This window comes from Schistocerca piceifrons, chromosome 4 (genome assembly GCF_021461385.2).
Source record: "Schistocerca piceifrons isolate TAMUIC-IGC-003096 chromosome 4, iqSchPice1.1, whole genome shotgun sequence".
NCBI lineage: Eukaryota > Metazoa > Arthropoda > Insecta > Orthoptera > Acrididae > Schistocerca > Schistocerca piceifrons.
The window spans coordinates 41698930-41712967 of NC_060141.1; the positions used below are offsets into that span (position 1 = coordinate 41698930).

At 44.6% G+C, this 14038-nt stretch overlaps 1 protein-coding gene across 1 annotated transcript in view; it reads left to right on the forward strand.

Annotated features, from left to right (window-relative positions):
• The window catches only part of LOC124794952 (leishmanolysin-like peptidase), a 564236-nt gene that overhangs the window by 485986 nt on the left and 64212 nt on the right, over positions 1-14038 (forward strand). The window lies entirely within an intron of this gene.

The window sequence follows — 14038 nt, forward strand, 5'->3', positions numbered from 1 at the left end:
CCATTTTTGAAGATATTATTATAGTACGTTAAGAACTGCCATTTTCAGCTGAACGTCATTACTGCGGATCTGCTACTACTGTAATAGCAGTATTTGTTGAGATGTGCATTGGTTCCAAGGTGCGTTTCCGCTAGGCAAGCCTCGCTTGGTGTAAATGTGTCCCCAGCGCGAAGCATCACGAACTGGTGGGTATCGTACTCTTTGCCACTTTGAACTTGTGGGCGGGTATGAACGCCTTCGCAACGAAACACCGCGTCACGGGCAGCCTTGCTCAAACAGTTAGTTGCTTCTCTGAGCTTCGCATCAATTTTCCGACTGATCAGTGATACATGATATTGAATATCATCTGCTGCCATGCCAACGAAGTTGCTGATGGTATTTTAAGCAGGCTGCAGTGCCTTTTCCACCGTAAGCTGGCTCCCACACTGTCACCACCGAACGGAATACCCCTCGATACCGATCAGCACCGTCGCGGGGGTGAAGGTAGAGGCGCGACAGAGCACGTCGGCGTGCTTGCCTTGCGCAAACTTCGCGCTCAGCCCTTCCTTGCCTACGCACGAAGTTCCGCTTCGTGTAAAAGAAAGCACGAGGCGGTCCTCTGCCTAAACAGGGGCGCCCAGCTGCTTTAGAACGCAAGTATCTTATCGTATAAACGGACGTTTACACCCGCCTAACTTCCTTATTAAAACTAATTTAATATTCCGGCCGGAAGTCAGCCGCTTTCGAAGGACATAAGGTCTTGAATTCGAAGTCGATCAGGAATGGAGAAAATGTGACAGAAGAGCAAAAACGATGTTTCTTGAAGATGGCGAGGACGAAGCAAAATTTGACTGGACAAGAAATTATCGTAGGAGGGTAACGCACTGAAACAGCTACAACCACACACCAAATGGCAGCCTACACAATTCCAGAGCGCATTCCAGCGAGAACAGCAACAGAAAAACACGCACAGTCCCTCACCAGGTAACTACGAGGGTACATAGGCTCCAGCAGCTCCTGTGAAGAAATTAATCGGCAGTAACTTGACTTCCCAGTATGCCACATTTAGTGGTCGAGGAACACAACCACATTATTCAACGGCCATCGAGGGACACACCAAAATATCTAGTCACATCTTTTGTATTTTGATGGCAGATGATAGGTTAAAAGGGCGAGACGGACAGCTGAGACGCTTTTGTAAATAATTTATTAACGCGATTCGCTTTTAAAATTCCGTTTCCAACTTGTAGTTCCTTCTTTATAGCTCCTTGAGCATTAAAGCTATAAACAAATGATTTATGTGCAAGCAGTACAACTGACGGGAATAATTATTCTGGGAGCGATAATATAACAGCAGTTCTCAGCTTTTTGCCGTCAGGCTCAATGGACACCGTACTCCGAACTGTTTCGTTGGTCGCTGAGGTCAAAGGTGAAGTTATACTATGCATTAAAACTGTTGATAGTGAATTTTTTTATGATTCCCGTTGAGTGTGTCATGAACCAAAATTTCTAGATCCAGTCCTGCTCCAGTAATGGAGCGACCAGTAATTCCAGAAGTCAGTTCACGGTGGCACCTCTATGCTGCTGACGCCATTTTTTTTCCAGGTTAAGCCGTGGTCTTTTTCCAATGACATACCTTCGCCAATATGATACCGTATGTAACGTTTTCGAAAATATTTCCAACTGTTACGTGGATACTTCATTGAGGAGCCTTTGCGAGTTAAATTTTTGTGCCAAATGACGGAACACGCTGTGAATATCACGGAAGGGAGATTAAACTTTAATGTCCTGCTAATGACGAGATCTTTAGAAACGGAGCCCAAGGCCGTGAAGGACTGAAATGCAATTGGTGGTGTCATTTTTGTAGAAACTATCCCGGTGTTCATGTTAAACGATTTATCGAAACTGTGGACGACTAAAGACTTGACCGCACTTGGATTTGAACTCCATTTCTCCTGAACACGAATCCAATTCCATATAGACTGCACCATGACATGGCTGTAAATTACATTTAATTTCTGTTGTGAGTTCAGACTCTCTTACTGGAAAATTCCCTTCTACAGTTTTCTGTTTGTGCCATGCTCTTGAAGAACGTCAAAGATACGTTTCGCAGAGACTAAAAGTAATATCTCTCTGATAAACTGGGTGGGCTTTCTCGACATTTTCTCGTTCACTGCTGCTGAATATGGTACTAGTTTCCTGTTCTCGGACAACTTTCTTCAGTCACGACGGTGTGTCACGTTATACACTGCAACACATTTACCCATGCTCACCTTTTGACGGGTGGATAGCATCTGTTTGCTTCTACAAAATTTCGTGAACGCGATGTCAACCAGATACGTGACACAAGACTTGAAGTAAGGAGAAATGTAACTCCTTAAAGGAAGATTATAATGTCCACGCATTTTATTTAATATTAATTCTACGAAAACCAATCACATGAAGTTTTAATCACACGACTTTTATATATTTTTGTGTTCCAATAAATCATTTCTCAGAGCCTATTTGTTTTATTACTAGTTTCACTGTGCGAATGAGAACAACTTCAAATATTCATTGCGCTGGTGGCAACACGTTAAAGGTTTAAAGTTGCATCCATCGCCGTAAATTATTCAATAAGTATAGCACAGTAAGTGATATCTCATTTAGGCGTACAGTCGAGGTTCTTGCTTCCCAGTACACGATATCGTCAGGCTGACAAAGTGGAGCACATGGAGTTTGAATAGATAATGTAGCAAAGTCCGACTTAATTTATAGCTAATGTGTAGTGCGCATAAGGCAGGACTCATTTTTCTCTGTACTTCCTATTCACTGCAGAGTATAAATTGTAAACCAGTTCTGCCCGATGGCTATGCTACTCAAGAGGATATATCTACAAGGATATGTCTCGTTCATCATATATCAACTAGAGAAGAAAATTACAGAACGAAGAAATGACAAGGAGAGAATGAAACGATACTACTAACACCTAAGAAGTGTATAAATTACAGATCGTAGTAAACGCTTCCAAACTAAAGTACCGAGCGCGATGGCGCAGTTGTTAAAACTTTTTACTCACATTGGGGAGGAATGGGATTTAAATTCCGCTGTGGCCATACAGTTTCCAATTTTCAGTAGATTCTCTAAATTGCTTCAAGCACATGATGTGATGGTTTTCTCTAATAGGTTATGGACGGCTGAGTTCTACATCTTGCCCATCTTAATGTGTGATACGCCTGTAATTACCATAGTATCGACAGTGTTTTAAACTCCAACGTTACTCTCTTCCTTCCTTTCTTTCGTAACTATAGTACCTGATTTGAAACAGGGACTCAGAGTTATGGCTTAGAATCAGAAACATTTTGTAAGTTTCGGGTATGTTGGTCGGTGGGCAGCCTCAATTTAAGCTGACAGAGTCACCGTTCGCAGCTGTAGGAGACTGACGGATCACTTTGAGTGACCTTAGCTGTGTTGTTCGTTCCGGAAAGATCTCTATACGTCTAGGGGTAGAACAATAAATAAGCGGCAGCGGTAGTTACGCCGTTTCAGATGGGAGACGCGCAAGGTACTCTCCGGCAATAAGTGTCTGTGGTTGCACGGGGATCATTCGTCGACATGATTTGCAAGCGCGGATACATAGAGGAATTAGCGCTTATTGGTACCCCGCGAACAAAAGTTGGACATTCTGAGCGTTGTGAGGTTGGGGGCCAGGTGTGTGCCGAAGGAAGGATGTGACTTTTCCTTTGCAACGTCCCTGGCGCGGAGTAACGTACAACATTCCGCAACACACGCTGGAATATAACCGTGAACTTGCACAGCTCTAGCAACGATGGACACATGAATATATAAGTAAGTTTGATGTCGAAGAATTTCTCGTTCATCTTCGCTTACAAAAATGGTCGCAAGAGCTTGGGCATCTACAACGTATGTGCTGAAATTTGATCTATAACAATGGACGAAAGGTTTCCGGCAAATGTTACAGTGTCCTTGCCAATATTACTGCATACACTATCAGATGAAAGGGATCCGGACAGCTGTTAAAAAACTTAACTCCGCCCGAACAGACCACGAAGGCCCAACGGTACCGACCGGCCGCCGTGTCATCCTCAGCCCACAGACGTCATTGGACGCGGATGTGGAGGGTCATGTGGTGAGACACCGCTCTCCCGGCCGCATGTCATTTTAAGAGACCAGAGCAGCAATTTCCCAATCAAGTAGCTCCTCAGTTTGCCTTACAGGGGCTGAGATCCGGACACCTGTTAGTGGACACTAATATGCGGTGTGCCCGTCTTTGGTCTTTATGGCGGCTTCATCTCGGCTGGGGACACTTTCAGTGAGGTGAGGTGTTTAGCTGTCGGTGGAGGAATGGCAGCCCATTCGTCCTCAAGAGCCGAAATGAGAGAAGCTGGTGGACGCTGGGGTCTGGAGTGAAGTAGAGCGTTCTAACTTCACCCCAAACTTGCTCTCTTGGCCTCACGTCGATACTCTGGACAGGCTAGTCGATTTCAGGAATGTTATTGTCCATAAACAATTGCCTCATAGGTGTTTCTTTGTGACAGGGTGCATTGTCGTCCTGACACAAACACTGATCGACTCCACACTCCATTGTACGCAGTACACAATGCTGCGAAATTTGTTCATTTTAGCGTTTTCTCAAGCACAATAAGCGGACCACACCCTACCCACGAAAAACACCTCCATACAGTAACACCAGCTTCTCTTTTCTCCACTGTTGGCACTACACTTGACGTTAGATACCGTTCCTCAGGCATTCGCCGCACCCAAACCCTTCCATCGGGTTGCCACAGTGTATAGCGCGATTCACTCGTTTCTGTCTAGTGGTGTCGTGCCTTAAGCAACCCCAAGCGTTGAGAATGGGAATGCGTGGCTTGCGAGAAGCCGCTCGACCTTTGTACCCCACCCGTCCTTTTTAACCCCCTACGCACAGCCATTGTTGTACGTGGACCGCTGGTAACACTCTGGAAGCCGCGGGTGATTTCGTTCCTCCGATTTCGTGCGATGTTTTACACTGATCCTGTGCAATGATCGATTGTCCTTATCTGTCACTAAATGACGTCTGCCTGGACTTCACGTTTCCGCATCACAGCCATTTCACCAACAGTCGATCTGGGAAGCTTTAGGAGGGGCGAAATCTTTCTGAGGCATTTTTTCCCGCAGGTAACATCCAATGACTGGTCCACGTGGAATCACTGAAGTCTCCTGTGACCTTCTCATTCTGCTCCTTCTGTTATACTGGCGGACGCGCCTCCTGTGGCATCCAGTGGTCGATGCCGCCTTACACAGCGCTGTCAGGATACTTTTCTTGAGATGGGCTATTACGGTCTGTTCTGTTAACCACTGGTAGCTGCTGTGTCTTTGATATTGGCAGATCGATGACATTATGCGTTCTTTAGCTCACATTAGGGCCTGTACTTCAAAGCGTCTCTTCACTTCTTGTTCAGAAAGTCAAAAGTTTCTTCACTGACTGACTTGTGACGTGCCAGAGCGGTTCTAGGCGCTTCAGTCCGGAACCGCGCTGCTGCTACGGTCGCAGGTTGTAATCCTGCCTCAGGCATGGATGTTTGGGATGTCCTTGGGTTGGTTAGTCGTAAGTAGTTCTAAGTCTAGGGGACTGATGACCTCAGTTAACTCCCATAGTGCTCAGAGCCATTTGATTTTTTGGTCTTGTGACTCGGTAAATGAAGTAAGCTGTCTCGAAGAAGCCAATGCCAATAAAGTAAGGACTTAAATCGAGCGAGCGACGCACGTAATTACTCATAAATACGCCACACATAACTCTCAGTTAATGCCTTCAGTAAAAACGTTGCATCGAAGTTCGACATACCTTTTCTAAGTACTCATTCCTTGTCAGTAGCAGTTTTATAATCCCAAACTGCACCCGTTAGTCTGGCATAATAATAAACATGTACGAGGGTCGTTCAACAAATAATGCCCCACATTTTTCTTAAAGAGCCATTAACGTCCTTGTTGGTGCTTCACATTTGACGTTTATTCTGTGCGCCGGTGAAGTTCCGAACCGTTCTGGCAGATGGCAAACTGTAGTACAGCATCAAAATGGCGTCTACATACGACTCACCTTAGAAGCAGAGTGCTGTTACTAAATTCATGTCTGCAGAAAAAGAAACCGCGGTGAACAACCACACGTTTGTGTGCAGTGTATGGCGATCCTGCTATTGATACGAGTACTGTCGGACGATGGACAGAGAGAATTAAAGCCTCAGGAAATGCAGAAACAGAGCTCCGTGATCAGCCACGCTCGGGACGTCCTCTCGCAGCCACCATTCCAGACATGCTGAATCGTGCAGATACCATTATTCGTGCCGAACGGCGCATCACAACTCGACAATTGGCTCTACAGTTGTCGGTCAGCATCGGAAGTGCGTCCGCAATGATCGAGACTCTCGGATATTCGAAGAACTGCTCACGATGGGTTCCAAGAATGCTCACAGCGGACCACATGATTCAGAGAAAGGCCATTTCATCTGAATTGTGGGAGCGTTTTGAGACCGACGGAGAGACCTTTGTGTCACAGACCGTTACAGGGGACGAAAGCTGGGTGCACCACTTTGCGCCTGAAACAGAGAGGCAGTCCATGGACTGGCATCATCCTCATTCACCGCAAAAGCAGAAATTCAAGACAATCCCATCTGCCGGAAGAGTCATAGTGACAGTCTTCTGAGATTTTGATGGCGTCATTCTCGTAGATGTGATGCCAAGAGGATCAACCATCAATTCAGAGGCATACGTGAAGACTCTGAATAAACTCAAGAACCGTTTCCGACGTATTCGATCGGACAAGAATCCAGCAGAAATCTTGCTCCAACAAGATAATGGACGCCCACACACAAGTCTGAGAACCCGCGAATACATCGCCAAACTGGGTTGGATACTATTGCCTCATCCACCCTACAGTCCAGACCTTGCACCTTCGGAGTTCCATTCCTTTGAACTGCTTAAAGGTTCTCTACGGGGAACACACTTTGAGGATGACGAGAGTGTCAGTCATGCAGTGAAAACATGGTTACGCCTGCAGGACAAGAGCTTTTACCATCAGGGAATACATGCTCTTCCACAACTTTGGCGTAGGTCCATAGAATGTGGTCGAGACTACATAAAAAAATTAGATATGGACATGACATGTTGATGTATGCTTTCACCAAATTCTGACTCTTAACAATAAATATGTTCTGAGAAAAAAAGTGGGTCATTACTTATTGAACGACCCTCGCAGCATCAATTTTATTACACAGTCATACTGTCTTGTGGAAACAAAGCGACCGTCTTGTACATTTTTTATTATATATTCCACATTCAGGACAGCCAGATGGTATCATGACCGGTTTGGACTTATTACCAAGTCATCATCAGATGATTTTTATCACTTCAAACTACAGCTTCAGGCAACTGTGTGCGGTATCCAATGCCTGGTCTTAGTTTGTATGTAGCCACACAGTTCGGGATAATGCACACAGTTCTTGAAGCTCAACCGATTAAGATCAACTGATGATGATGACGAGTTGATAATAAGTCCAAACATGTAATGAAAACATTTTAGGGACACGAGGCTGGAATATACTCGTGTAACAAAAAGTAATTGTATTCCTTTGATTCCGTCATGGTGTTTGAACATACGCCTGTCAGTCCATGAAGAAGCGTGCCAAAGCTCGATATAGGTGCCTAATAACCCGCAGCTGGTACGTATGCGCGTCTGCCGTTGCACGGCGGCTTTCCCGAGCTCCTCGTCTGACGCAAAAAGTGCGTGTACGTGCGTACGCGTATACTTTCCCCCCCTCAGTTTCGCAACGGAGAGACGACAGTTGTGACTACCAATGTCAGAGGCGAGTATTCTTTACGACAGTCGAGCGGCTACTGCGCACGCCAGTCATGTAGTCTTCGTTTCGCAATGCATTGCTGGCTGTAGCACTGGAAAACAGAGAGGAGCGTAGTGCTTGTTGAAGTGAAGTGCTGGGTTCTCAGGGTACCTAGGAATGTGGCTTCCTTTTTTTTTTTTTTTTTTTTTTTTCGTGCACTAGAATTCTGCATAAGTAGGCCAGCGTGTGATATTTTGTAGTAATATTAATGAAGGAGTTATAATGGATTTCGGGCGCTCAACTATTGGCCATTAGCGGGCTTACTAGATGTCAATACATAGACAGTATCTCGTGGTATAAGCTATGTCTGTTTTCATTTCTCTCAGGCCTGAATGCTGCGACGATTCTCCAAGGGCATATATTAGCAGTCGTCACAGTTGCCCTGTCATGTATTAAAATCCACCAGTTGTTTGATAAAATGTCCTTATGGCCACCAAACTGTGGAGAAGCATTCAGCTCATTGCTTCCACTGTGGGTGGTTAATTAACGTCCCCACGCACACCTCTTTGTAGTTGAACAAAACTCTGCTGATCCTGATTAGATACGAGACTTAATGCACCGAGAGTGAGATGAATAACAATGTTAAAACTGCCAGGTACATGTTGATGGCTGATCACATAGTCCTATTAAAAAAAACAGTGCTACTCATCCACTCATAGCTCATTGACATCCTCTATCCAGCAATTCAGGTAAGTGGCCGGACATTTCACAAACTACTAAAATCCGTGTGCGTTACACTGTTGCCGTTTTCGGGTAGGATGCTGGACATCGGCCATTTACGTCATGAGATAGTGTAATACGTAGCAAGATGGTACACGTGGACCTTGAAAGAGAGATCACTGTGAAAACGTTCGTGACTCTGTTCCGTTCACAACAGATGAGTCAGTATCGTGACAGGTACATTACGTGCCCACGTTCAGCCTCTAAACTGTCAATATTTAGTAAGTGGCTAAGATACGTACGTGGTATCTGGAAAGTCTCTTCTTGATTGCAGTTGTTTCCTTACTTTTGGAGTAAAAGATACGCTATAGTTATCCCAGTTTCATGGTCGAAGTAAAATACAACAGTAAGTGTCTACGTGATCGCCTTTGATAGGGCGGGTCGATGTTCAGTCGCAGTTCGTGTCTTAGCCATCAGTACAGAAGGAACCAATGCAACGATTATGGATATATTTTATTTCAGCGTCTCAGTATATAGTGCAGAAGTTTTTCGTTGCCTTTGTATTGTATTTTATTGTATAGAACTGGGGACCTAGAAACGACGGAGAGGCTTCGCCCCCGCCGTAGCCCTCAGTGGTTCACAACTCCACAACGGGCTACAGCAGTCCACCCACCCCACCGCTGCCCCACACGGAAGCCAGGGTAATTGTGCGGTTCGGCCCCCAGTGAACGCCCCGCCCCCTCCCCCCTCCCCCGGGAACGTCTCACACCAGACGAGTGTAACCCCAATGTTTGCGTGGCAGAGTAATTATAGTGTACGCGTACGTGGAGATAGCGTTTGCGCAGCAATCACCGACATCGAGTAACTGAGACGGAATAAGGGGAATCAGTCCGCATTCGCCGAGGCAGATGGAAAACCGTCTTAAAATACCACCCACAGACTGGCCGGCACACCGGACCTCGACACTAATCCGCCGGGCGGATTCGTGCCGGGGACCGGCACACCTTCCCGGCCGGAAACCAGTGCGTTAGACCGCACGGCTAACCGGGCGGTCTTTCGATGCCCTTAAAACGGTCCCTTGAAAATAATTACAAATGCTTGTCGGCTGATTCACAGAGAGCAGGGGAGCGAAGCTACCCAGCATTCACGACGTGTTCACCACCGTCCAGAAAAAGTCGCATCAATAAAGCAGACTTTGAGCTCCCTGTGGTGTGTTCTGCGTGAAGGGGTCCTGAAACCCAAATATGCGTCGTGTCGTTCCCCAACCGAAACCTCGCTCTTCGCGAATGTCAGTCCGTCGGGCTAAAATGTGTACAGCCTCACTCGGTGGTATACCAGAAATACTGTTTCCAGAATACCAACTGAAACTTCTTGTTTATCAGGTTATAAATAAGGTAAAAGTAAAGGTGCTGATGATAAAGGCCTAATAATATGCATAATTCGAGACTACAGAATCGACAATAATTTTCAGATCGAAATTACTCATTAATTTAGATATTGCAACCTATCCAAACGCCTGTCACTTCTGTTGTATTTGCAAGTGAGTCAGCTCCATTGGAGTGGAGTTTTTTGAAGCAGGCTGTTAAGTTATCAAAGACGGTGATCAGCTAAAACAGAACGTTTTTCAATGAAAAATTTGTACATTATGTGTTGTACAATCTCCAATTTCAACTGGACTCGCATTCGGGAGGACGACAGTTCAATCCCAAGTCCGGCCATCCTGATTTAGGTTTTCATTGATTTCCCTACATCACTTTAGGCAAATGCCGGGACGGTTCCTTTGAAAGGGCACGGCCGATTTCCTTCCCCATCCTTCCCTCACCCGAGCTTGTGCTCCGTCTCTAATGACCTCGTTGTCGATGGGACTTTAAACACCAATTTCCTCCTCCAATTTCATGTACTGTTGATCAGTTTGAGCTTTTGAGTCGGTATCAAGTAACTTAGAAACAAAACAAAGCACAGATGGAATAAACATGTAATCGAATAAAAAATCTGTATAAAAAACCACCAAGTCCCAGTGCTGTCAATTTAACGTAGGACACAGCCCAGTACTTAAGAGGGAACATTCCCAGGTGTAAATAAACGATCTTGCCGAAACTTGGTGGGCGCATAGAGGGATCAAAATAATGCAATCTGTATTTTTTCGTTTTTACCCAATATCACTTTTAAGGGATAAAACAGTCCAAAAGGTAATTTGGCGTATTACATTTAGAGGTGTGTGGTTTGAGGCAATATCCCTGAAACGGTGATACATAAAAATGTCTTTCATATAAAAGCTGAAGTGTAATTAAGACTAAACTAAACTCCGTCCGAACAGGCCTCGGATGGCCCAACGGCACCGACCGACCGCCGTATCATCCTCAGGCGATAGGCGTCACAGGATGCAGACATGAAGGGGCGTGTGGTCAGCACACAGCTCTCCGGGCCATTCTCAGTTTTCGTGACCGAAGCCACTTCTTCTCAATGAAGTAGCTCCTCAGGTGGCCTCATAAGAGATGAATACACCCCGCTTTGCAAACAGCCCTCGCCAGACCGGGACGGTGACCCATCCGAGTGTTAGCCCAGCCCGACAGCGCTTGACTTGTTGTCAAGTCTTCGGAGGCAGCACTTGAAATAGGAATTCACGACAGCCAGATACTGATGACTGCAAAATACCAATATTGATATGTTTGAATGTCTACATGAGGTGCATATGGGGCCTGGAGATCGCATATCGAACTGCCGAAACTGGTTGTGAAAATAAAATAAAATAACTTCTCAAAAAGCGCGACTGTTTGGCGATTTTTCGTGTTAAATATTTGACCAGCCGCTGTCCTGCGTCCGCAGTGGATCAGTTCGGAAGTGGTGGTGGTGGTGGTGGTTAGTGTTTAACGTCCCGTCGACAACGAGGTCATTAGAGACGGAGCGCAAGCTCGGGCTAGAGAAGGATTGGGAAGGAAATCGGCCGTGCCCTTTGAAAGGAACCATCCCAGCATTTGCCTGAAACGATTTAGGGAAATCACGGAAAACCTAAATCAGGATGGCCGGAGACGGGATTGAACAGTCGTCCTCCCGAATGCGAGTCCAGTGTGCTAACCACTGCGCCACCTCGCTCGGTCAGTTCGGAAGTGGCAGCTTGTTCTTTTGTGTGAGTAATTCATGAAGATGTCTCCACTGTGATACTAAAATGACATGGACATTAGGAGAAATAAAAAAAATTAAACTGGCATTACATGGAAGGAATAAAGTTGTGGTACAAATAAAAACGTAAATGCTCGTTTGTTCAAAAATGGCTCTGAGCACTATGGGACTTAACTTCTGTGGTCATCAGTCCCCTAGAACTTAGAACTACTTAAACCTAACTAACCTAAGGACATCACACACATCCATGCCCGAGGCAGGATTCGAACCTGCGACCGTAGCAGTCGCGCGGTTCCGGACTGAGCGCCTTAACCGCGAGACCACCGCGGCCGGCTCGTTTGTTCAAAATCATATATATCCATATGTTCTTCACCAACTGTTTTGGAATATTGACACAATGTTGCATTTGAATACGTGCATGTTTTTATATATCTGTTTTTAAATATATTTAATATTTAAATAAATATGAAATATATAAAGGGGAAATGTTATTACCAAAAAATCACGAAAATTTCTTAACTGAATTACTGCAAATTTTTGCATAATACTCTAACGAATATTCGGATAGACATTATATATAAAACAGAGAAACGTTGTTAGCAAACAGGAAAGTTGTATTTATGTCTTAAGGCTTATGATTACAATACTACTTCGGAATCTGAATTTGCAATAACAATAAACAAGGCTCAAGGCAAGAGAGAGTTGGGAAGGGATGATGGACCGAGAGGAGGGAGGATATTGACAGCAAACGGAAAGCAGGAGATGGACAGAGCTTGGCTCCCCTAAAAGTAAGTAATTTAAGGAGACTACCACTATAGTTTCTTAGAAACAGCCATCTTTGTCTAATCTGAGGTATCGTTAATATTGTTGTTGTTGTTGTTGTGGTCTTCAGTCCTGAGACTGGTTTGATGCAGCTCTCCATGCTACTCTATCCTGTGCAAGCTTCATCATCTCCCAGTACTTACTGCAACCTACATCCTTCTGAATCTGCTTAGTGTATTCATTTCTTGGTCTCCCTCTACGATTTTTACCCTCCACGCTGCCCTCCAATACTAAAGTTGTGATCCCTTGATGCCACAGAACATGTCCTACCAACCGGTCCCTTCTTCTTGTCAAGTTGCGCCACAAACTTCTCTTCTCCCCAATCCTAGTCAATACCTCCTCATTAGTTATGTGATCTACCCATCTAATCTTCAGCATTCTTCTGTAGCACCACATTTCGAAAGCTTCTATTCTCTTCTTGTCTTAACTATTTATCATCCACGTTTCACTTCCATACATGGCTACACTCCATACAAATACTTTCAGAAACGACTTCCTGACACTTAAATCTATACTCGATGTTAACAAATTTCTCTTCTTCAGAAACGCTTTCCTTGCCATTGCCAGTCTACATTTTATATCCTCTCTACTTCGACCATCATCAGTTATTTTGCTCCTCAAATAGCATAACTCCTTTACTACTTTAAGTGTCTCATTTACTAATCTAATTCCCTCAGCATCACCCGACTTAATTCGACTACATTCCATTATCCTCGTTTTGCTTTTGTTGATGTTCATCTTATATCCTCCTTTCAAGACACTGTCCATTCCGTTCAACTGCTCTTCCAAGTCCTTTGCTGCCTCTGACAGAATTACAATGTCATCGGCGAACCTCAAAGTTTTTATTTCTTCTCCATGGATTTTAATACCTACTCCGAATTTTTCTTTTGTTTCCTTTACTGCTTGCTCAATATACAGATTGAATAACGTCGGGGAGAGGCTACAACCCTGTCTTACTCCCTTCCCAACCACTGCTTCCTTTTCATGTCCCTCGACTCTTATAACTGCCATCTGGTTTCTGTACAAATTTTAAATAGCCTTTCGCTCCCTGTATATTTCCCCTGCCACCTTCAGAATTTGAAAGAGAGTATTCCAGTCAACATTGTCAAAAGCTTTCTCTAAGTCTACAAATGCTAGAAACGTTGGTTTACCTTTCCTTAATCTTTCTTCTAAGATACGTCGTAGGGTCAGTATTGCCTCACGTGTTCCAATATTTCTACGGAATCCAAACTGATCTTCCCCAAGGTTGGCTTCTACTAGTTTTTCCATTCGTCTGTAAAGAATTCGCGTTAGTATTTTGCAGCTATGGCTTATTAAACTGATAGTTCGGTAATTTTCACATCTGTCAACGCCTGCTTTCTTTGGGATTGGAATTATTATATTCTTCTTGAAGTCTGAGGGAATTTCGCCTGTCTCGTACATCTTGCTCACCAGATGGTAGAGTTTTGTCAGGACTGGCTCTCCCAAGGCCGTCAGTAGTTCCAGTGGAATGTTAATAACATGGTATGAATAAAGATTGTGCGTTCAGAAATAGGAAGAATAAAATATTGTTCATTGTTGTCGTTACTATTATTGGGTTTACTTTT